Genomic DNA, 24010 nt, shown 5'->3' on the forward strand with positions numbered 1-24010 from the left:
TTGTTGGATTTTGCTTCTTGCCCCATTCTGCCAGTCTATTTCTTTTGATTGGTGAATTGAGACCATTAACATTGATGGTTATAACTGAAACGTATTGACTTGTCATTGCCATGACTTTTTCTTTTTGTTGGGTTCTCCCCCTTTACATTTAATTTCTTGTCATGCCAGATGGGTTCATTCTGCTTTGCTTCCTGGGGTTGTGATCCTCAATGTCTGTTCCTAGGATATTGTGTAAAATTCTTTGGAGTGCTGATTTGGCATTCATGAAGTTCCTAAGGTGCTCTTTGTCATGAAAGTATCTTATTTCTCCATCCATTTTGAAAGATAGTTTTGCAGGGTACATCAATCTGGGTTGGAGGCTGTTTTCTTTTAGGGCTTGGAATATGTCACTCCAAGCTCTTCTTGCCTTGATGGTTTGTGTTAACATGTCTGCTGTGATTCTGATGGGCTTTCCTTTGTATGTGATTTGTTTCTTTTCTCTGACTGCTTGGAGAACTTTGTTCTTCTGTTGTGTTTCTGGAATCTTAACAATTATATGCCTATGAGTAGATTTTTTTTGATCAAGGCTATTTGGATTCCTATATGCCTCACTTATCTGTATGTCAAGTTCTTTTCCCCTGCTTGGGAAGTTTTCTGCCATTATTTCTGTGAATAGATTTTTTATGTCATCTGCACTCTCTCCTGTTTCTTCATTGAGCCCAATCAGTCTTGTTATTCTTTTTGGCATCATCTAGCAGCTGCTGGATTGATTTCTCATGTTCCCTTATAATTTTGAAGCAATTTTTATTTTCCTGGTCACTAATTCCAATCTTATCTTCTATATCTGAAATTCTGTCCTCACATTGGCTCATTCTGCTGTGTAGACTTTCAATGGAGTTTTTCATGTCCTAGAAATCTATTTGCATCTGTTTTATGGATTCCATTTGTTTCTTATGTTGGGATTCCATCATGTTCCTCAGCTCCTCTCTAGATTTATTAATCATGTCTTGCACTAGGGACACAATTTCTCCTGTTATCTGAGAAATTATTTCTGATTTCATTTTTTCCAGATCCCCTTTTGTTGCCAGTTCAGTGGGTCCAGGTGGTTGAGTATCAGAATAGTTCATCTCATTTCCCTTTGTGGTTGCTGTAGGTGATCTGGAAGTCTAGTTTTGAGACTTATTTATGTGTTTTCTCATTTCGAGTGGGGCGGGGTGCTGTTAGCACCTTGGTCTGGTGGTCTGGTGTCCTCTGTATCTTTGTAGTGTGGATCCAGGTAGCTGCCTGTCTGCAGCGGGGTGATTCAGTGTCTGCAGCGGGGTGATTCAGTGTCTTCCGTGTGACTCAGGACCTCGGTAGGATGTGCACAGACCTACCTGTGTGCAGCAGGCTGATTCGGCATATTCCGCGCAACTGGGGACTTCGGTAGGGCATGGGCAGACCTGCCTGTCTGCAGAGGGCTGATTTGGCATGTTCTGTTGGACTCAGGACCTTGATAGGGCGTGGACAGACCTGCCTGTCTTCAGCGGGCTGATTCAGCCTGTTCTGTGCGACTCAGGACCTCGGTAGGGCAAGGGCAGACCTGCCTGTCTGCAGCGGGGTGATTCGGCGTCTTCCGCACGACTCTGGACAGTAGCATTTACCATATTTTTTTATCACACCTCATAAAAGCTCACTCAAAAGGGCTTCTAGAATTGCTTCAGTTAATATAAAAAGAATTTACATTTTCTGTTTATTGAGTATGAAGTAACAGGTGTATGTGTGTTAAGTTTGTTAACTATTGGTCAAGTTCTCTATAGTTTTTCTTTCTATTTATCTACCTGACTTGAATATTTCTTAACTCAATTGTGGACTGCCTATCTTTTATATTTCTAAGAGTTGTCACTTTATAAATTAACTGTGTTACACTGTGGTTAATCCCCAGATTCACTTTATATGACATACATGTTTCCATCCCTGTTTTCTGTTTATTTGCATTTCACATTCCTCTTTTTAAACTTCTGCCATCATTTTTCAGTGGAGGCATGGAACATAAATGTGAAGTTTGATTTTACCAATCTTAGAATCTTTGTTGTTTTGTTTTGAAAGCAACTTTATTGTGGTATAATTGATGTACAATGAAATGCATATCTCTAGAGTGTGCAATTGTACACCCATGAAAAAACCCAGCACCATGATTGATTTAATGATTGCTTAATGATTTTTTTCATTGTTATTATAATAGAAACATTAAACACAGTTACTATAATCAAAATAAAGGACATGTTTTGCCTTATTTTATGTTTTTGTACATTTATGCATGATTATTTACATTTTTTTTCTCATCAGATTTGCTGCAATGAGAGAGACTTTAATTTTGTTATTTGGCTACTGCTAGTTTGGAAGCTTTTCTAGATGTTTCTGCTTATGATGGGTCCTTACGTATAGTTTGATGAGTATATTCAAGTCTGTATTTCTTTGTCAACCTATTAAATATGAAGTGTCCCAAGAGGAGAACTTTTAGTGTAGTTTTTATTCCATCCAATTCCAGCCATACCCCATGCACCAAAAGGAAGCTTTTGGGGTTCTGGTACTTCTTTCCCCCTGGCATTCTCCCACCAGCTCTTGAGTTTTGTTCGAATCCTTTGAAGCTTTGGTTCCAACTTTTAAATTTTTTTCTTTGAAGTGTTTCTTAATTCATTCATTGTAGATATACACAGTGATCATATTCATCATAGGGAATTTGTACCTGTACATGATATATCTTGATTCTTTTTTTCCCCATTCTCTCCCCTTCTTTCATCCCCTCTTCTACTCCTTATTTACAAAAGCTTTATTTCCATTTTTCCTTCTCTTTTTTCTCCTTCTCCCCCTCATATCTTCTGTTCCCCTTCCTATTTGAACATTTTCTTCTCATTTCCTAATATCTATTATACATTTTGGTTCTTATTTACACTTTCGGTTTCTCACACCAGAGGAAAAAAAACGGTATTTAAACATGTGTGTCCCACTTATTTCACTTAAGAGTATAATCTCAAGGTGCATTCATTTACCTATAAATGCCTCAAGTTTATCCTTTATAGCAGAGTAGTACTCTATTGTATAATACCTCTGTTGTAAAAATACCACATCTTTGTCCATTCATCTGTTGATGGGCATTTGGTCCAATTCTAAGATTTAGCTATTACAAACCATGCTGCTATAAACATGGGTGTGCATATATCAATGAAGTATGATGCTTTTAATTCTTTTGGGAAGATACCAGGAAGGGGGGGTCAAGTGGAACCTCTGGTTCTAATTTTTGGAGGAATCTCCACACTGATTTCTACAGTACACAAATCTACACTCCCACCAACAGTGGAGAAGGGTTTCTTTTTTCCCTTTAAGTATTTGTTATTTGTTGATTTCTTGCTGGAGTGTTGTTTTAATTTGCACCTCTCAAATGACCAATGAGGTTGAAAATTTTTTCATATATTTATTTGTCATTTGTACTTCACCTGAGAAATGTCTATTCATTTCAGATGCCTTTTCTGAATTGGGTCTTTAAATTTGGGAGGGGTTTGATTTTTTTTTTTTTAGCTTTTCATATATTCTAGAATTTAGCACTTTGTCTGAGGAACAACTGGCAAATTTTTTTCCCACTCTGTGGGTTGTCTCTTCACTCTGTTAGTGGTTTCTTTTGCTGTTCAAAAGCTCTTCAACATGATGAGATCCCACTTGTTGATTCTTTGTATTATTTCCTGTGTTATTGGGGTTTTGTTTATAAAGTCTTTGCCTACATCTTTATTTTCCTGAGTTCTACCTCTTCTATCTTCCAATAGATTTAGTGTTTCTGTTTTAATATTTAGGTCTTTGATACATTTCCATTTTAATTAGTGCATAGTGAGAGATATGGGTCTTGATTTAATCTTCGACATGTGGAAAGCCAGTGTTTGAGCACCATTTATTAAAGAGGCTATTTTTCTTCCTATGAAGGTGTTTGGCCCATTTGTCAAAGACAAGGGGGCTGACTGTGTCTGGAGTTGTTTCTGTATCTTTTAATCTGCTCCATTGATCTTCATGTCTGTTTGTTGCCAGTACCATGCTGTTTTTATCACAGTAGCTTTGTAGTATAGTTTCAAGTCAGGGGTTGTGATGTCCTCTGCTTTGCCTTTATTGCCCAGAATTGCTTTTGCTGTTCTAGGTCTCTTCTGCTTCCAAATGAATTTTAATATTTTTTTCTCTAATTCTATGAGGTATGCTATTGGTATTTTGATTGGGATTGCATTGAATCTGAATAACAATTTTGGAAGTATGGCCATTTTTACTATATTGATTCTTCTTACCCAAGAGCAAGGGATATCTTTCTATTTTTTGATATCCTTTTCTAACTCTTTTTTTCAGAGTACTGTAGTTTTAAAAGTAAAGGTCTTTTACTTCCTTCGTTAGATTGATTCCTAAGTATTTCATTGTTTTTCAAAGCTATTGTGAAAGGTGTGGTTTTCTTAATTTCTCTCTCAGTTAGTTTGTTATTTATGTACAGGAATGCTATTGATTTTTTAGTGTTGACTTTGTATCCAGCTATGCTGCTGAATTTGGTTATTAAATCTAGAAGTCTTTTGGTGGAGTTTCTGGGGTCTTCAATGTAGAGGATCATGTCATCTGCAAATAATGATAATTTAACTTCTTCTTTTCTGTTCTTATTTGTTTTATTTATTTCTCTTGTCTAATTTCTCTAGCCAATGTTTCCAGAACTATATTGAATAAGAGTGACGATAGTGAACATCCATGTCTTGTTTCTGATTTTAGAGTGAAAGTTTTCAGTTTTTGACCATTTAGTATGATGTTGACTGTTGATTCGTCATAGATGATTTTATCAGATTAAAATAAGGACCATCTATTTCAATTTTATGTAGGGTTTTTATCATGAATAGGTGTTGGATTTTGTCAAGTGCTTTTCCTCCGTCTATTGAGATGATCACGTAGTTTTTGTCCTTGGTTCTGTTGATATGGCTTATTACATTTATTGATTTGTGTATGTTGAACCATCCCTGAATCCTTAGAATGAATCTTACTTGGTCATGGTGAATAATCTTCTTGATGATTCGCTACATTCTTTTTGCCAGTATCTTATTTTGTGTCTATGTTCATTAGGGAGATTGGCCTGTAGTTCTCTATTTTGGTTGAGTCCTTCTCTGATTTTGATATCAGGGTAATGCTTCCTTCTAGGAATGATTTTGGGAGTATTGGTTCCCTTTTAATTTCATTAAAGAGTCTGAAGAGTAGTGGCATTAGATCTTCTGTAAATTTCTTATAATATTCAGCAGCGAATCCTTGAAGATCTGGCTTTTCTCTGTTGGTAGGTTTTTAATTACTTCTTCAATTTCATTCAATGATATTGAATTATTTAGAATTTTTATATCTTCTTGATTCAGCTTTAATTCATATGTATGTATTTAGGAATCTGTCCATTATAGAATTTTCCGTCTCTTTCAGTCCCTGATACTGTGGTTGGCAATCCCTTTACCTTTGCCAGTTCCAAGTTAGCCATAACTCTCACCTGGTTAGTCCTACCTGCTGGCCTGGCCTCTTAGTGCTGCTGTTCCTCAGTCACTGGTGTCTGAAGCACCTGAGTCACATCTCTCCTTTTTCACCCACTTTCACACTGGCGGCTTCATCACCATGTCGCTGGCCTAGCTCACACCCTGGTCTTGGAGTCCCCTGTCCTCCTCTCCCTCAGTGAAGTTTAATAAGAGACACCCCAATCACCCACTCAAGTCCCTATTCTCCACACTTTGGCATCCTCAATATTGAACTCTGTCAGCTATTGCAATGTCACCTTACCACTCTTCACTTCCCATCACATTCTCCTGCATGATCTACTTTCCTTCCTCATACAACATAGGTTCCAGAGTCTGAACCAAGAGCCTATTTCTCTTTTGAACTCACCTGCCTTCTTGAATACCCTCCCCCAAAGATAAGCCCATCTGGAATCTATAAATAAGGCCTTATTTGGAAAAAGGGATCTCTGCAGATACAATCAAATTAAAGAACCAGAGATGTGATCACCTGGATTGGGATAAGCTCCAATGCCAATGCCAACTCCTTAAAACTGAAGGGGTAAAAAGGCACAGAATCATAAAGAGAAAAGGACATTGTGAAGACAGAGGCAGAGCTTAGAGTGATGAATACACAACCTAAATAACACACCAGAAACTAGGAGAGGCATGGCACAGATTCCTTCTCAGAGCCCAGAGAAGGATCAAATGGTGCTGTAACCTTGACTTCAGATTTATGGCTTCCAGAACTGTAAGAATAAAGTTCTGTTGTTTTAAGCCACCAATTCACTATGGCAGCTATGGGAAGCAAATACATTACAGATCATGTTCGTGACTAGAAAAGGCTTAATTACTTAAAAGCAACTATCTGTGAATCCCTCACTTATATGCAGTATGCAAAATAGCTAGAAAAATCCCACCAAGCCTGGGAGTCAGTGGGCTTTTCTCCTCCTCTGATGGCATGCTTCTCAATCTCTAGTGCTGGCTTCTCCTCACCAACCAGCACTCAGAATTCTACAGAGTCCTGGGCTCTGCTCTATCTTCTCTACCAACACTCTCCCTCTAAGGGAGCCTAGCATTCAAACACATACACACTTTAGTGCCTCTCATTGTCTTTGCTTTGACCTTAACTTACTGTTGGTGACTCCAGATTCATATCCCTCAGAACAAGCAAAAAGCTGAAGTTTTCACTTGACATATTTGATCCCTATTGCAGTTGTTCCCATCTTAGTAAATTACCTCAAACTCAGGAGCCATCTTTTATTCCTCTTTCATATTTTCCATTTCCAGTGCATCAATCCTACTTCCAAGAATTTTCCAAATGCAATCACACTCTCTCCATTTCCAAAACTCCCATCCAAGCTATAATCAACTCTCTCCTTGACTAGAATATTGGCCTCTTGATTGATCAGGAGTCCCATCCTAGTTCCTAGAGTATAGAACTGATTGTGTCTTTCCTTTCTTAAATTCTCCTCACCTCCTCACCCACCTCTTCCTGTTAACTTGGAAAGAAATTCAAACTACTCTATGGTCCTGCAAGACCCTGCTGACCTGTAATGGTCAGAATACACTAACTACTGTAATAAATTTGCCCAGTACTCAACAATGGTTCAATGCACATAGATGTTTATTTCTTGCTCATATAATGGCATTGAGGTAGGTGAATAGATTGGTAAAGTTGCTCCAAACACAGTCATCTAGGGATACAGATTGTCATCTTCAACATGTGGCTCTCTTTCAATGTCACCCTGGGAGTCATTTCCATGTCCCTGGAGGGGAAGATGCTCAGGGAAAAGTGCATATGGGTGGTTTTTATGGGTAGAAATGAATGTCACGTCTGTTCACATTCCACTGGCTAGTTAGCCACATCCAACTCCCAAAGGGGCTGGAGATGCAGTCTAGTGGTCTAGCTATATGCTCTGGATAGGAGGAAGAGCTTGGATTCCGTGAGTTGGTATTTGCCACACTAACACCATGGCTATTCATGTTTCTTATATCCAGTAATGTTGTAGTTTTCTTTCTGAATAACCTGGACACATCAAGCTTATTGATTTTTCAGACTGTGTTTCTTTTGCTCAGAAGCCTCTTCTAGTGGTCTTCAAGGTTGCCTTCTTCTCATATTCAATTCCCAGCTCAAAATTCATTCCTGACTCTGCCAAAGCAGCAATAGCCCACCAGTCCCTGTCCTCATTAACACTTAATCTTCTTCCTAACACTTAGTACCTCTGTGTCCTGAACAAAATAAGGACTTAATAAATATTTGTTTCACTGACTCTTACGCTTTAAATATTTCATTCAATTTTGAGATCTTATTTTGATTTTTTATTTTAATTCTCCTTTAAGTAATTTACTGACAAAGTATATTTGGAAGTACGCCATACATTAAAAATCTTCTTGTGGTGGAAACTTTCTCTTCCCACATGAATATTTTATTGCAAAGTGTAAGATTTTTGGATCACAATGCTTTTCACTAAAAAGTAAATATGTTTTCCCCACTGTTTTTAAGTTGCTGGAGTTGCAAATATGAAATCTTTTGCTGATTTGATCCTCTCGCTGTTGAAAGTAGTCATTTCTCATTGTTTGAAGCAAATGTCTTTATTCTCAGAGTACAGAAATTTTACTGGGTAAAATGTTTTTTTCCCCTTGCTATTCCTAGCTGACACTATACATGCTTTTTTAATTTGAAAATTTATATCTTTGCCAATTCAGAGCTTTTCCTTCTTGTAGTTATACTTCTGCTTCTCCTCAGTCTGTTCATTTATTTCCTCATGAAATTATTGCATTTTTGAATATTATATCACCTAGATCCATCCTCCATGTCTCATTCTTTTCATTTGTTCTTTCTTTGTATTTTTCACACTTGTGTGGTAAAGATAATTCTATGTGATGTTTTAGATTACTCACTTAGTTTTTAATTGACTCAATTCTATCTTTTTAGTACTGCAACTGAAATTTTCAATTCAGATTAGAAAAATTTACTTAACCTCCTCTTGCATATCTGTGCATTTTATGCAGAGTTTTATTTAGCTTTTATCTGTTTCTTTGATTAAAGTTTCCTCATTAAGAAGACGTCTGGTGCTTTGCCTGGTCTTCCTTCATACTGTAAAGTCCGTTAACTTGTGGTCATTCACTCCACGCCTAGGACTACTGGGGGGGGGCGTGTCTGGCTTCCTCTAGTGTGTGCCCAGGTCAGGCTGGCAGGACTCTCAAGCAGCAGTGGACTGAAGGGCAAGAAGATGGAAATGAGTGATGTGGTTTTCTCTTACTGCTAAGGGCAAAGACTGGGTCACAGCAATTGTGCCTTTGGGAGCTGGCTGCTCAGCATACTGGGCCTGTGTATGTGTGGGTGGTCAAATGTTTCACATCATGCTTTGCCATGAAGGTTCCCACCTCCCTTGTCACTGGGTGATAGGCCCTCCAGGTGATAGAAGCAAATCCCGCAGAATAGAAGTTGTCCATGCACACAATGCCTGGGCCCTTGGAACCTGCAGCCACATTGCCTGAGCCCCTTGAAAGCTGAAGCTCCTCTTTAGAATTAAGCATCAGGGATACTCCTATCTTAATTCTCCTTTGCTTCCTTGTATTTATTTGTGCAGGGAATCTGGTGACAGAGGGTATCAGCAGTGTGGGCTCAGATTATTGTCTTCTCAAAATTCCTACTTGATGTTGCTTAATATTTTAGTTTCCCAGTTTGTGACTGTAATCACCCTCCAACTGTTGACTCAGCTCCCACTCCATTCCCAGGGCTGACAAAACCCAGAAAGAATAAAAACCCTAAGGGACTATCATATTTTTCCCCAGGGAGGTAGAATGAGATAAGGGAATATGGCCACAAATGGTGGGGGGAACACAGGTCAAGTTCATTATTTTTCTATTATTTTAACACTGGGGAGAAAGATCTGAGGATGTTTTCTGCTGAATGGACATTATCTCCACAGAAGCAGAACGGGGAATTGAGGAAGGAACAACATAGCTGGTCCAGCCTCTTGTATAAAGCTAAAGTCAGAGGGGTAAGAGGGGTCCCAAATGATTCCCATTCCTCATCCTACTCCCTAAACAGAAGACTAGGTGAGAAGCAGCACTTTTCTGAAGTGAATTTTCCTGAAATGGTCATTCTGCTATTTAGTTTGGAGGACCTACAAGCACATGTGGGAAGTAAATTGGCCAGAGCTTTAGGTTCCAAATCTTGACCATGACTTTCATTAAATACAAGTAACAGAGCTTTCAGCTTGCTGGATAGGATTGAAATATGTATTTGGAGAGAAGATTTGAGTTCATCCTGGAAGAATAAATAGATTCTTCTTTGTTGTCTTTGAGATCTAGGCAATCTCAAAAACTTATCAAAGAAGAAGGTCAATACTTCTTTAAAAATCTCATACAGAAAAATCAAAACTCAAGAAACCACATTTGCAATGCAAGCTGAAAGCAATCCAGATTATCTCCATGACCTCCCAACTCAGGTCCTGCAGATCTCACTGTTCCACACTTGGGCCTAAAGAATCTATGTTGTTAACCAGATCTAATCTGTGATGTTATCTACAAGTAAGAAAATAATCCAGATGAAGACAGTCTGAACCATTATCCCCAGTGCTAGCCTCTGTCCCTACATAGAGAAATCTGGTGAGTCTGGTCAGTGTTAGAATCCTAAACCACTGTGGCTCAGACCAATAAACCATATGGGTGACCAAGAGTGGTGGGCCAGAGGACAAAATGCATCCAGCAGACTTCAGGGCTGAAGAAGGCCAAGGATGGTCAGCACAGCCAAGATTTCAGGAAGCCGAGTGAGCAGGACCAGGGACAAGAATGGAGGCAAGGAGCAGAATGTTTATAATGACACCATCCTGGGCAGAGAAGCCATATTTACTTGTGTACAGCTAGATGGCCAGGAAAATGACTAGAACTAGAAAAAGAGAGAAGGATAGGCTCAGTGGTAGCTCTATCAACAACTCCAGATCCTTTCCATATACTAATATTCAAAAATCTCTTAAACTTATAAAAACTATTGAAATACCCTATGTATTTTTGAGTTTCCAATAAAAATTTCCAAATTTGAGAAAATATTCCCATACTTTGAAACTTTTGCTAGTGTCCTGGAGGGATTAGTCAATAGATCAGAATAACTCTTCCCCCTCCTCCCCTCTCATCTTCTCTCCTTTCCCTCCTCGTTTTGAGTGGCTTTATTGAGGTGTAATTGGATACAATAAACTTCATATATTTAAGATGTAAAATTAGAGAAGTTTTCCATATATACACTCATGTACATTCTTATTATCACAATCACCCTCAAATTTTTCACTGTGCTTTTTTGTAATACTTGCCTCCAGCACACCTGTCTCTAGGCAACCATTTCTCTATTTTCTGTCATTACACATTGGTTCACATTTCCTGGAATTTTGTGTAAATGAAGCTATACATTATATACTTTTTTATGTGTGACATCTTTCACACAGCATAATTTGGTGGGATTTTTTCATGTCTTGTATATCTTGAATTTTTTAAAATTTTATTTTTATGTATTATTTCACTATATGGACATACCACAATTTGTTATCCATTCAACTTTTAATGAACATTTGGATCACTTCTAATTTGAAGCCTTTACCAATAAGTCTGTTATGAATATTTAAGTGAAAATCCTTCCATGAAAACTTGCTTTCTGCTCTCTTGGATAAACACTCAGAAGCTGGTTGATGTGATAAGTTTGACTTTTTAGGAAACTTGTCAATCTATTGTCCAAAGAGATTCTTTCATTTTACAATCCCATGAGCAATGTAGAATTGTTTTCTCACCAATGCTTGCTAAAGTGAGAACTTTCCATTTTATCCATTTTAATAGGTGTGCAGTGGTATTTAATCATATTTTCATTGTGCATTTCCCTAATGATTAATGATGTTGAGTTTCTTTTCATGTTTATGTGCAATCTATATATCTTCTTGAGTACCTGTTAAAATATTTTGTCTATTTTTAAATGTTGTGTTGCTTATTTTCTTCTTGTTAAAATTAAAAAATTATTTATATATTATAGATACATGATTTACTTAGATATGTGATTTGCAAATATTTTCTCCTGATCTTTAGCTTGCCTCCTAATTCTTTTAACAATATCAGTAGAAGCTTATAATCTTAGTGAATCTTAATTTATTACTTCTTTATGGTGATTTTTGGTGTCATAACCAAGAAGTATTTGCCTGACCCAGGGCATAAGTTTTATTTTAATCTATTTTTGGTGTTTGAACTGTGTCCAAAAATTGTACTACTCAGGAAAATCCCAAATCTCTGATTTACTCTTATTTCCTTTGAAACGAGTTCATTCTCCTGAGTTTTTATCAGCCTGTGGGACTGTCACCCAGAGGTATTGCCTCTGTATCTCTGGGCTACCACAGGTTAGCACTGGGAGATGTTCTCCCATAAGGACTAGAAAGGTGTCCTTCATGAGCCCTGGCTTTGCTTTCCTTTGCTGACCCCTCTGGCCTATCTCCTTGGCCCTGATCAACAGGGAAATGTGTCACAGAGCAGATGTCTCAAAGTCTGATATGCTATGCTTTGGATTTTCCTGGCAAGTCCTTTCTTCAGATTTCAGGGCCGGAGGAAACAAAATGTGCTTCCTGCAATACTTAACACTCTGTGCAAAACTGACAATATTCACAGGAAGGAAACAGGTGCCACCATCATGGTGTACCTACTCCATACATGAATCAACTCATAGCATCCCTGCCATGACCCACGAAAATGAACATTACTACCTCACCTTGCAACCAGGGGTTCAGACTCAGAAATGTGTCATTATTTGTCCAAATTACCCTGAAAGTAACAAGCAGAGCTAGGATTTGAAACCGTGTCACTCTAACATAAAAGGCTTTTTTCTGGACTCATCAATCTGCCTCCAGGGAGCAGTGACTACCTGACACTTGATTCATTTAAAGGAATGAACAACTACCCTCAGAGGCAATGCCTGCTTTTCTAAGGCTGTGGATTTGGTCTCTGATTGGGATGGCAGGAGCAGTATGGAGAACATCACCTACTGCCATCTTCTTTTAGAACCTGAACTTTGGAGTCAGAAAACTAAGTTTAAATCCAAGCCTCATAACTTATCAGCTATGTGACCTTGAGCAAATATCTTAATGTCTTTGAGCCTCAGTCTTCTTGTTAGATAGAAAAAGAGAAAATAAAATTGATATAAGAAGCCCTAGGCCTTGGAGTAATGTGTGATGTAAAGCTGCCTGCTGTAGAGGTGGTTACAGGGATGCAGACACAAGGAGGGCCCAAGTCAACCTGCTCTTTGTCTCCCTGACAGTTTGGAAATGGCAAAAATATCACCACGGGAAACAGATTGTGAGCATCTAGGACAAGCTTTGGTTCTGGGTAGGAGATGAATTCAGAGAAAAAGATTTAAAAAACATAAATCTTCCTCAAGGTAATCATGTAAATAAGACTGCTAAAACCTAATGGGAAAATCTGATGTTAAGGAAGATTGACAATCATGAGCTAAATCCACTCCAGATGAAATTTAAAGTAAAAGATAATGTGAAAATTACATAATGAAATGTAGGTCTAGGATGCTCACAGACACAAGGAAATTCTATCTATGAGTAAAATAGAAATTTATGAAATTAAATAGCCACAATAAAATAGGATTAATGGATGTATTAAAAACAAATTGAAATCCAAGAAATATAAACAAATAGAATGTCAAAATAAAAATATTAATGGAAACAATTTTAGACTGAGAATTGTTGAAGAAATAATTCAATACTTGGACTTCAATTCATTTGTAACTATCACAAAAACAATACTGTAATAAAGAAAATTTTTAAAAATGGACAGATTATGAAATGTGTTACTTTTCAGAAAAAGAGGATAAAAGAGACCAGGGATTTAGCTCAGTGGTTCCAGCACCTGACTCACAAACGAAAAGTCCCGAGTTTGATCCCCAATACCAAAAAGAAAAAAGAAAAAAAGGATAAAGGAAATAATAGCGCAATTATGTACGCATATTAAAAAACTAAAGCAAAAAACATAGGTATAAAATTTTCCTAACCCTAGATTAGGCAATAATTTCTTAGATATGACACCAAAAGCACAAACAAGAATAAATAGATAGATTGAAAATCACCAAACTTATAAACCTTTGGGCTTCAAAACACACCATTAAGAAAAAAAGACAACCCACAGAAATAGAGAAATTTTTGCTAATCATATGCTGCTTAAGGGACTTATATCTTTATTATACAAAAAGCTCCTACAATTCAAAAATTAGATAAACAATTACCCACTTAAAATTGGCAAAGGATCTGAATAGAAATGTGTCTAAAGAACATACATTCAAATGTCCGAAAAAACAAGCAAAGATACTTAGCAACATCAACCATCAGAAAAATGCAAATAAAAACCACAGTGAGGTACTACTTTGCACCCACTAGAGTGGTTGTAGTAAAAGGTAGATAATTACAAATGTTGGCAAGTATTCTAGCAAAACCAGAGGCCTCACGCACTGCAAATGTAATGTAAAATGGTACAGCCATTTTGGAAACACTCCAGCAGTTGATACGCAGATTAAACATAGAGCTGCCTAGAAACTCTACTTCTGGATATATACCCAAGAAACATGAAAGTATGTGTCCATGCAAATGGTTTGTATGTGGATATTTATAGCATTTCTCATAATAGGCAAAATGTGGAAACAATCCAACTGCTCATCAGGTGATGAATGAACAAATAACACATAGTATATCCACACAATGAAATATTATTTGGCAACTAAAAGGAATGAAGTCCTGATACATGCTACAGTACTGATGAACCTTGAAAACATTATGCTCACTATAAGTAGCCAGTCACAAAAGATTACTTGGTATATGATTCCATTTATAAGAAATGTACAGCATAGGCAAATCTATAGAGACAGAAAGTAGATTTGGGTTGTCTATGGCTAAAGTAGAGGGGTCAAGGAGAACTGAAAAGGGGCTGCTAATAGGTGTGGAGTTTCTTTTTCAGATGATGAGATGTTCTGAAATTGATAGGGGTGATGGTTACACAATTCTATTAGTACATTAAAAAGTGTTGACTCCTATGCTTTAAATCGGTAAATTGCATTATATATGAATTGTATATTTATATTTTAGAAGAATAAAAAGTAAACACGACAAAAGTAGTCTATAGCTCCCAAGCCAGCTAAGGAGAAAAAGGAAAGAATAAGGAAAAGTTAAACATTTATGAATTCAACAAAAGGCAAGAAGGGGAAAAAAAGGAAAAAATATTATAGGAAGCAAAAAAGCAAATAAAATTAAAATTACCTTGTAATAATTAAATCTAAATGTACCAGCATTCATAAGTTTAGAATTGCCTATCAAAAATGATAAAACAATAATTAATATCACAGTTATAAATAATATAAATAAAGCCATTTCTTGTTTTAATAAAGACACTCTTAATACAAAGTCACAGAATATTTGCACACAATGAGGTAGATAAGCTATAGGTATAAATACATTTTTAAAAAAATGAAAGCTATGTGGCATTTCTAATATGAGAACATTGAATTTAATGGAGAGAGAATTATTAGGTATAAAATAAGACCTTACATATTGATCAAATAATTCACCAAGAAAATTTAACACTCGTAAATATATAAGACGTGGCATACTCACACAACATAACACATCACAGCAGCCACTGTAGAAATGAATAAGTTAGAGTGTTAGTGTATCAACATTGATAAATCCAAAAATGTATTATTGAATGAAAAAGCAAGGTGTATCTCAAAACATAAAAAGGACACTTTTATGTAATTACCACGTGACTTATAGAACATCGACTATATATTAGATGTAGGTAAATATGTAGTCCATGATTTTGTAATTTTATGGAATATTTACATAAATGTTTGAATCTTTTCTTCTGATACTTTAACAAAGGATTTTCAGGGATTAAAGGAGGCGGCTTTTATCCCCCATAGAATCTGAATTTGAGCAGAGTTCACCACTGACTTATGGATTCTTACAACCCTGATTTGCTGCTTTTTGTACTGGGGGTAAGAAGATGAATGAGCTATAGACCCTGCCTTGAGGGATCTTCCAGCTATCAGAGGTGAAAGAAAGGTAAACAAAAATATGCAGTGACTAGTGGAGAGGTGAAAAATTCCAGAGGAAGCTCAGCCATTCCTCTCTGTGAGCTTTCTGGAGGAGGTGCCTCCATGTGTGGGAAGTTAAGGATGGATGTCACGCTCAAGATGAAGGTGGTGAATGAGGCTGCCATGAATGAAAGCATGCAGCCAGACCAGCATGGAATACATGGGAACACTACATGACTTGGTGCTTCTGATGTGGGCATGAACTTGAGGTTGTAGGTAGCAGAGGTGTGGGGTACACCTCCACCCAGAGAGATGAGCAAGTGCAGATCACGAAAGACCATACAGCTATGGTAAAGCAGTGGAGCTTGTACCTAGGGCTCAGGGGGAACATCCGCAGAGTCTCTAAGCAGGGGAAGAATATGACCACATTTGTGTTTTAGATAGCTCACTCAGAGAGCAGGTAGGGGGCCCAGACCCAGAGATAAGAAATGACCTCAAAAGAAGGGGAAGATCTGAAATAGAACCTGGAGTTGGAGCAGTGGGCAATGTTGATATACGTTAAGGAGATTGACATAAGACCAGGAATCTGGAAATCCAGCAAGATTGGTGCTTGAGTGATTTCCAAAGGTCTGGGAGGTGGGTAGAGAGACAGGTAAAGATAATCACGGGTTCATTTTCTGATGTTTAGTCTTGAAGGTGTCTAAGGAATTCAGCCAATTCCTTTCCCTCTCTCTCATGGCTGTAGACTGTGTAGTTTATTCAGGGAGGTGATAAAAAGCATGGGCAGAAGTGGTTTGTAAATTATTTCAGCTTGTGGCTTTTTGATATTTCTTTGTAATAATTATCTTGAATTCACATTCTCTACTTTGTGACAAGGAACACTGACACCAGAATTGTAGCATGAAGTTAAGGATTTCTGAATTGTATTGAAAGAAGAGGATTGCTAACATGTATTTTTGACATTTTAGCAGTATCAAATCTGATTCTGTTCCATTTACAAAGTATTGTGAGCTGAGATCCAGAGGCGGTGTGTTATCATTGCCTAACATAGTGTTCCTTAATTATCAGCACTCTCACATTTCCTGCATAGCAGATTGGAATTGCTAGAAATAGCACAAACTTGAAAATTAGTGTTTTTTCTCTTAAATAATCAGGTTGCTATATTTACAGTTTTAATGGGGTTGGCATCTTAATGAAGGTAAACTAATTTCACACTCAAAGGTGAGGTAGTTTTCTCCTCCACATCTAGTGTGTAATCCCTCCTTTTGTAAGCTCTCTTTTTTCAGTCTCGAAATTTCCATAGCATGAATAATTCTCTCCATTTCCCCCTCCCCAAAAGGAGTGTTTCTGCACTTGGCTTGTCCTTGTGATAATTCACTATGTTGGCAAGGAGCCCATGATGAAAAGGAAGATTTTGCTTTTCTTCGCAGTTACTCACCAGCCTGTGTCATTGGCCACACTCCATCACATGAATTGCACAATTTTTAGACTCCAACAAAAGTCTAAAAGTCTTGTCTAGGTCACTGAATAAATCACATAGAAACTACTGCTCATTAGCTGGTGATTGAGTGAAAGAGGAAAGAAAGGAGGAAGAAACCTAAGGGCTGATGGATGGATAGAATTCTGAATGGTACTTGGCACAGAACTGAAATGTATGAAATCAGGGTTTGGAGGTTCCTCCCCAGCTGGGTCTTTCTTCTCCTCTGTACTCACTTTATCCTGCATCATAGGTACATAATGTCTTCTGCAGAACCCTATGCAGAGTCTTAACATAGATCCTGATATGGATCCCTGCTCTAGTCCCTACTCTTGTCCCTCACACAGTAAAACTGGCATCTCTCATTTAGGTTGATAAATGATTTTCCATTTTAAGAAGAAAGCAAATTTTGGAGCTAATTAACTCTCCACTGTAAGTGCTTGGTGTCTAGTATACTAGTGATTCTCAAGTTTTGGGAATTTCAGGAAATGCAAAAAGATGAAGTGATAAATTTGTAGTCCTGGATAGAGCAAGGTATTCTGGAGCTTCCCACCACCCTGGAACTGCAGAAGCTTTCAGCTTATTGTGCAAAAGGCCAGCCTGAAATAAACCATAGCCTACACTGTTGGCATCACTCATGGTGCAGCTTACATGTTACATTCTCGTGCTAAGCTTTGCAATGAATGATAGATTCTTTCTGGCAAAGACATTGTAAACTTGAGTGAAGGGAGTGTAGTTAATACATCTTTGTTTTTGGAACTGTAACAGTGCACAGAGCCTGACAGTTGTGGGTGCTTGGTAAATAGATGCTGATAATAGAAAGAGAGAGACAGAGAGACAGAGAGACAGAGACAGAGATAGAGAACAGAGAGAAGAGAGATATCTTTAGGATAGGAGGAATATAAGGAATCTTAAAACTGCTGAAAAGAAGGCACAAGAGACATAAGAAGAATGTAAAATAAGAGAGAAATTTAGAACTCTAAGTTTTTAGGTATAGGAACCCATAACCTAGGAAAGACTGGATGAAATTTTAGTGGGCTCTATAATCTGTGCCTGTCCAAAGTGGGATTTCAATGTCCTCAAAGAAGCTTCACTTCTCTGGTGTTCTTAGTAAGAAGTCACTGAGGGTACATAGTCAGACATGGTCTTTCTGAAAGTGGTAGGCCACTGGCCCATGGCTTCACACATGGATCCATGAGCCTGTGGTGGATACTGGCTGCTTTTGCAACCTGTATCATGCTCTCTTTCAGGGAAAATCAGCTCCTTTCACTTCTGGATTACCATTATTCTCCACTCTCAGGCTGCACTCTGTATGTAGCAGTGATTCCGCCCTCCACTGTGGGGCAGGCATGGGGCTCAGGCTTGGCCAATCAGAACATTGCATTTCCCTGACCACTGCAAGTGGTTCAGGGATGATGCATGACCCAGTCCCAATCCTGGACAATGAAACCCAATCCTAGCACTTGCTGGAGGTGCTGAGAAAGAAAGCCAATTCTAATTTGTCATAAACATTAAAATGATGTTTAGTAGCTTCTGAAACCGTGGAGTGAAGAAATTGTAACTGCTCTATTCAACACACACACACACACACACACACACACACACACACACACACACACGCATACACCAACTGGAAAACATTGTTAAAAACAACCATTCCAAAGATCTGGAAATAGAACGCTGAAGTGTTTATTCTTGTCAAAACTGCAGAGCTTCAGGTAAGAACAGTGGGGGTTTGCAGTATTCTCCTGGGACTGCTTTATTCCTCATGTCCCTTCCCCTAAATTTAGGAGAAGGGGTTCTATTGGAGTGAGGTAGGGCAGGAATACCAGCAGCTTAATCACAATGGTGAAAATATTTTAAAATCATGTAAAGGTTTTATACCCAAAATATGTAAAGAACACTTGCAACTCAATAAGACAAGCAACCAAATTTTAAAATAGGCAAAAGATTGAATAGATATTTTACCAAAGAAGATAGATGAATGACTAATGCTCACGTGAAAAGGTGAGCATCACCATTAGTAATTAGAGAAATTAAATTTTAAACCACAATGAGCTATAATTTCATACACACTAGAAAAACTGTAATCAAAATAACAAAGCCAAATGCTGAAGGCAATGTGGATAATAGAAATCCTCATATGTTGCTGGTGGGAAAGTAAATTGGTATAGCCACTTTGAGAAAATAGTTTGATAGTTTAAAAAAATTAAACATGAACTTCTCATATGACTGGACAATTCCACTTCAACATATGAATCCAGGAGAAATGAAATATATACCCACAAAAGAATGTGTACATAAATTTTCATAGCACCATTATTTATAATGGCCCAAATAGAAACAATCCTACTGGACACTGGTGAATAGAGAAGCAAAATATAATTTATCTGTACAATGAAATATTATTCATCAATGGAAAAATGGTATTCTGATACATGTTATAACATAGATGAACTTTTAAAATGCAATGCTAAGTGAAAGAAGCCAAACACAAGAGACTATGTTATATAACTGTACTTACAGAAAATGTCCTAAAAAGGAAAATCTATTTCAACAGAAAGCAGATCACTGGTTGCCTGGAGCTGAGAATGAGAGAAGGATCCTTTCATAGCCACTTTCCAGGCACTGGGACAAAATACCCAACACTCACAATTTAAAGGAAGACAGGTTTATTTTGGCGCACAGTTTCAGTCCGTGGGCATCTGGCTCCACAGCAGGAAGGGCATGATGGAAGGGCATGATGAAGAAAAGCTGTTCAATCCATGATATCCAGGATGGAGAGAGAGAGAGAGAGAGAGAGAGTTGAGAGAGAGGCTGTAGACAAGAATACACCCATGCTAGGTCACACCCCAGGGATCTACTTTTTCTGACCAGGCCCCATCTCCTAACAGTGCAGTCAGTGTCCTACTTACTTTTCATCACTGAGGCAAAATACAAGTTCAGGGAAAAAAGGTTTATTTGAGATCACAGTTTGAAGAGGTTTCAGTCTATAATCAGCTGGCTGCAAGGTAGAGTGGCATGGCAGAGGGACATTGCAGAGGAAAAACAGCTCATGGTAGAGCAGGCAGGAGGCAAAAAAGCAGCAAGCAGTGAGCCTGCCTCATTTCTGTTTCATTATATTCCTTCCAGGTTACAAGCCTAATGGTTGGTGCCACCCACACCCAGGGCAGGGCTTCCTTTTTCAGTAAGTCCATTCAGCCAAACCCAGAGCTATGCTAATTCTAATCACTGGACTAATTTAGTGCCACACATCCTTAATCCCAGTATCACATGCCACAAATCCAGCCAGCTCTGCAAAGTCCCACCTATGATCCCATGAGGCTTTGAGGGGACATCTAGACACAAGCCATATAGCTACTGAATTCATCAACTGATGAATCTACTGATAAGTATAGAAGCCCTATGGTCCAGTCACCTTCCAACCACATGAGAGTTTTGGGGAACATTTTAGATGTAAACCATCACAGATCCATTACAAATAAGCACAAAGAAACATTTTGGAGTAAAGAACAAGTTCTAAAATTAGATTATTGTAATAGCTGCACAAATCTATAAATTTATTATAATCATCCAATTATATAGTTACAAGTGAATTTTATCATGTCAATTATATGTCAATAAAACTGTAAAAAATGGAAAGAGATACCTACCCTCACTAATAGTCAGAGACATGTAAATTAAAGGCCCTAAAAAATAACACATTCACCACCTACCAGATTCACAAAATTACTAAGGAGTTATATTATACATCACTGATAAATATATAGAAGAAAAGTGAACACAATGATTAATTTTTAATAGAGAAATTTGGAAACACTATTGAAATTAAGAATATTTATATTCTTTGACAGTGGAATTTCTGATCCTGAAATCTATCACATAACAATGCAGATAAACACTTAAGTATATAGTTTAAAGGATTTCATTGCACTATTATATTTAATAGAAAAAAAACAAACCTGGAAGCAAAAGAAATATCTATTAATGTGGAATGAGTAAACTGTGATATACCCATAGTATGACTGCAGAGTTTAGTTACAATTAAATTGAAAAGAAAGTGAGTTGATGTAGAGGTGCACAGTCCTTTTTAGTTCCACATAAGTAGAATAAGGTTGCATTTCTAACAGTGACCAAGGTGAGTTTCTAGGACTACTGAATAAGACTGGCCCACCAAGCATCACTGCTTCTCTCTCTGGCAAATCAGCAATGGCAGTAGATTGTTTATTGTTCTTAATGACTTTCTCCCCTTACTTATAAGAGGCTTATATTTCTCCACTCCATTCACAAAAAATTTTCCCACATGATTTGGTTTGACCAGTGAAATGTAAGTGAGACTGATGTGTATGCACTCCTAATAAAAGATCCAAGTGCCTAGGTAAGGCGCTGCCATGTGGCTTTTCATTCTACAATAATGATGATAAGAGGCTGCTCCTTCAGCCTAGATTCTAGACTAATGAAGACACAGGAGTAAGGCAAATCAAACCCATAGTCAGTGTGCAACATCAGGAAGAAATCCCTCTGTATTAGTCAGCTTTCTCTTAGAGGACACAATACCCAACACCCACAATTTAAAGGAGAGATTTAATTTGGTCCTAAAGCTGAAACATCATGGCAGAAAGGCATAAAAGAGCAAAGCGTCTTAATTCATGGAGGCTAGGAAGCAGAGCAGGGGAACAGTGCCAGAGAAGAATAGGTGAGGGACCATAGACAGTGGACAAGCCCATGCCTCCACAATCCATGCAAGCACACGTAGGAGTATGCTGTACTTGTCTGCTAGGCATTCCTTAATTAAGTTGACATATCAGATTTAACAGTCACACACTCTTTGTCTTTAACCATTAAATGTTTTTTAAAATAGTGTAACCTAGAAAAAGGTGTCCAGTACAGCTAGTGATTCAGGAAGTTGCAGCCACAATTTCTGGATACAAGATGCACTGTAGTATTCATGATCTGAAGCAGCTAATGACTGCCTGTGTCCTGTCTTCTGCTCTCCATGTAGCTAGGCATGTCACTGGGATTCCTAGCACAGCTGCTTCATGTTAGCAGCCCTTGTGACTACAGCAGGGTAAGAGAAGCAATGACAACAATCACATCTCTGCCTTCCAAATCTATCTGTGATAGGTCCAGGGGAGGTAGCAGAGATAGTCCTCAGCATAAGAAATGTTCTAACAAGACGAAAATGCAGTTGAGTGAGTTCACCTGTAATATCTGGCTCTCAGATCATGAACTATCACTTAGTTTTAAAAGAGCAAGTTAAACTTCCTCACGCAGTTTGTAGTCTCCAAGTGGCACTTCACACTAGAAGGAAGCTATCAAAGACTAATGGAGCCTGTCAAAAGAACACAGTCATCAAGCATTGGCTGAAGTGGGAAAACTTGAGCATTAAAATAATAAGAATTGCAAAATAATAAAATGCATTAAATATATGAAAGTTAACTTTAAGGACTCTCAAATATTGTTAATGAAATAATTGACTTAGGCAATTTGTTCTTAATATCAATGGGTGAAGGGCTTTGAGAAACTCTATAATGGATGGGTTGGCTGACAACATGGGAACCATTAATCCCTCTCCATGTCATCGGAAGTACAACAACCAGATGTAATGCAAAAAGAAGCAAAAGGAGTTGAGCCTAAATCATGTCAAGGCTCTAGCTCCAATTTGCTGGTTTAAAGGAAATGCAAGAGACAGAAGTACATGTTAATTGAAATCTTGAGGATGTGGTTAGTTTAATTCAGAATATAAATCCTACTGAATATGTCTCTTTGTAGACATAAAAAAAAGGAACTTAAAAGAAAAAAGGGGAAGATATCATGAATTAAAAGATAATAGAAATATATCAATCAAATATAATTTGAAGATCTTTAGAACCTGATTAAGTGTACTAAATATAAAAGAGACTTTTTAGACAATACAGAAATTCTGAGCCCATAATCTTTCATGACTTGACATTAAACAATTATTTATTTTGTAAGTTACATGGGTGCTGTTTAACTATGTGATGAAATATTTGTGGATAAAATGCTATGATATTTTAAATTTCCTATAAAATATTTAGGTCTTCACCAGAAAGATGGCGGTGCAGGGCGGCGGGGTGGGGGTGGGGGTGGGGGTGGGGGTGGGGGGGCAAAGAGGCAGACAGAGACAGAGAGACAGAGATACAGGGAAAGAATATGTTTTGTTATTTTGTCATTGTTCTTGCTGCTATAACAAATTACCACTAACTCAGTAGCCTAAAAGAACCACATATTTATTATCTTGAAGTTCTGTGAGTTAGAAATCTGAGTAGGTTTCACTAATCTAAAAGCAAGGTATTGGCAAGGATGTGCTCTTCGCTGGGAAGTTGAGGAGAATCTATTTCCTTGCCTTTTCCAGATTATAAATGCCTGGTTATATATAAAGACCCTTCCCCCGTCTTTAACACCAGCAAGGTTTCATTTCTCAGGTCACTCTTCCATAGTTACCTCCTCTCTAACTTGTCAAGTCATGAAGAGTTCTCTAATTTTAGGGACCCACATGATTGGGTTGGACCCATTCGTAACCCAGAACAATCTCTCAAAGTATTTAAATTTAAGCATATCTGCAAAATCTCTTTTGCCATAACATATTCACAGAAGATTAAGTTGTGGACATTTTTGCCGGGTGAAAGTGGGTTTACAGTTGGGGTGTGCATTATTTTGCTTTCTACAGGAGGGATTAATAGAACAAGATTTGCAAAAATGTACATATTGATAATTGTTGAAGCTGGGTGGTGAATACATGGGCATTCATTATACTCATCTCATGTCTTTTGTGTATGTATGAGAATCCCACAAAAAAAACCTACGAAGGATGAGCTAGGTCTATTGCAGGTGACTACAAACAATTTGTATGATGAATTGTAAAGTGGGTGATTTATATGATGAATTGTAAAGTACACTTCAGAGAAGTAAAAGTAATGTAATTCCAGTTTCATAAAATAAACACTG

The sequence above is a fragment of the Heterocephalus glaber genome, unplaced genomic scaffold, assembly GCF_053883595.1.
Source record: "Heterocephalus glaber isolate CG9 unplaced genomic scaffold, H.glaber_assembly_v1.0 deba00001504, whole genome shotgun sequence".
NCBI lineage: Eukaryota > Metazoa > Chordata > Mammalia > Rodentia > Bathyergidae > Heterocephalus > Heterocephalus glaber.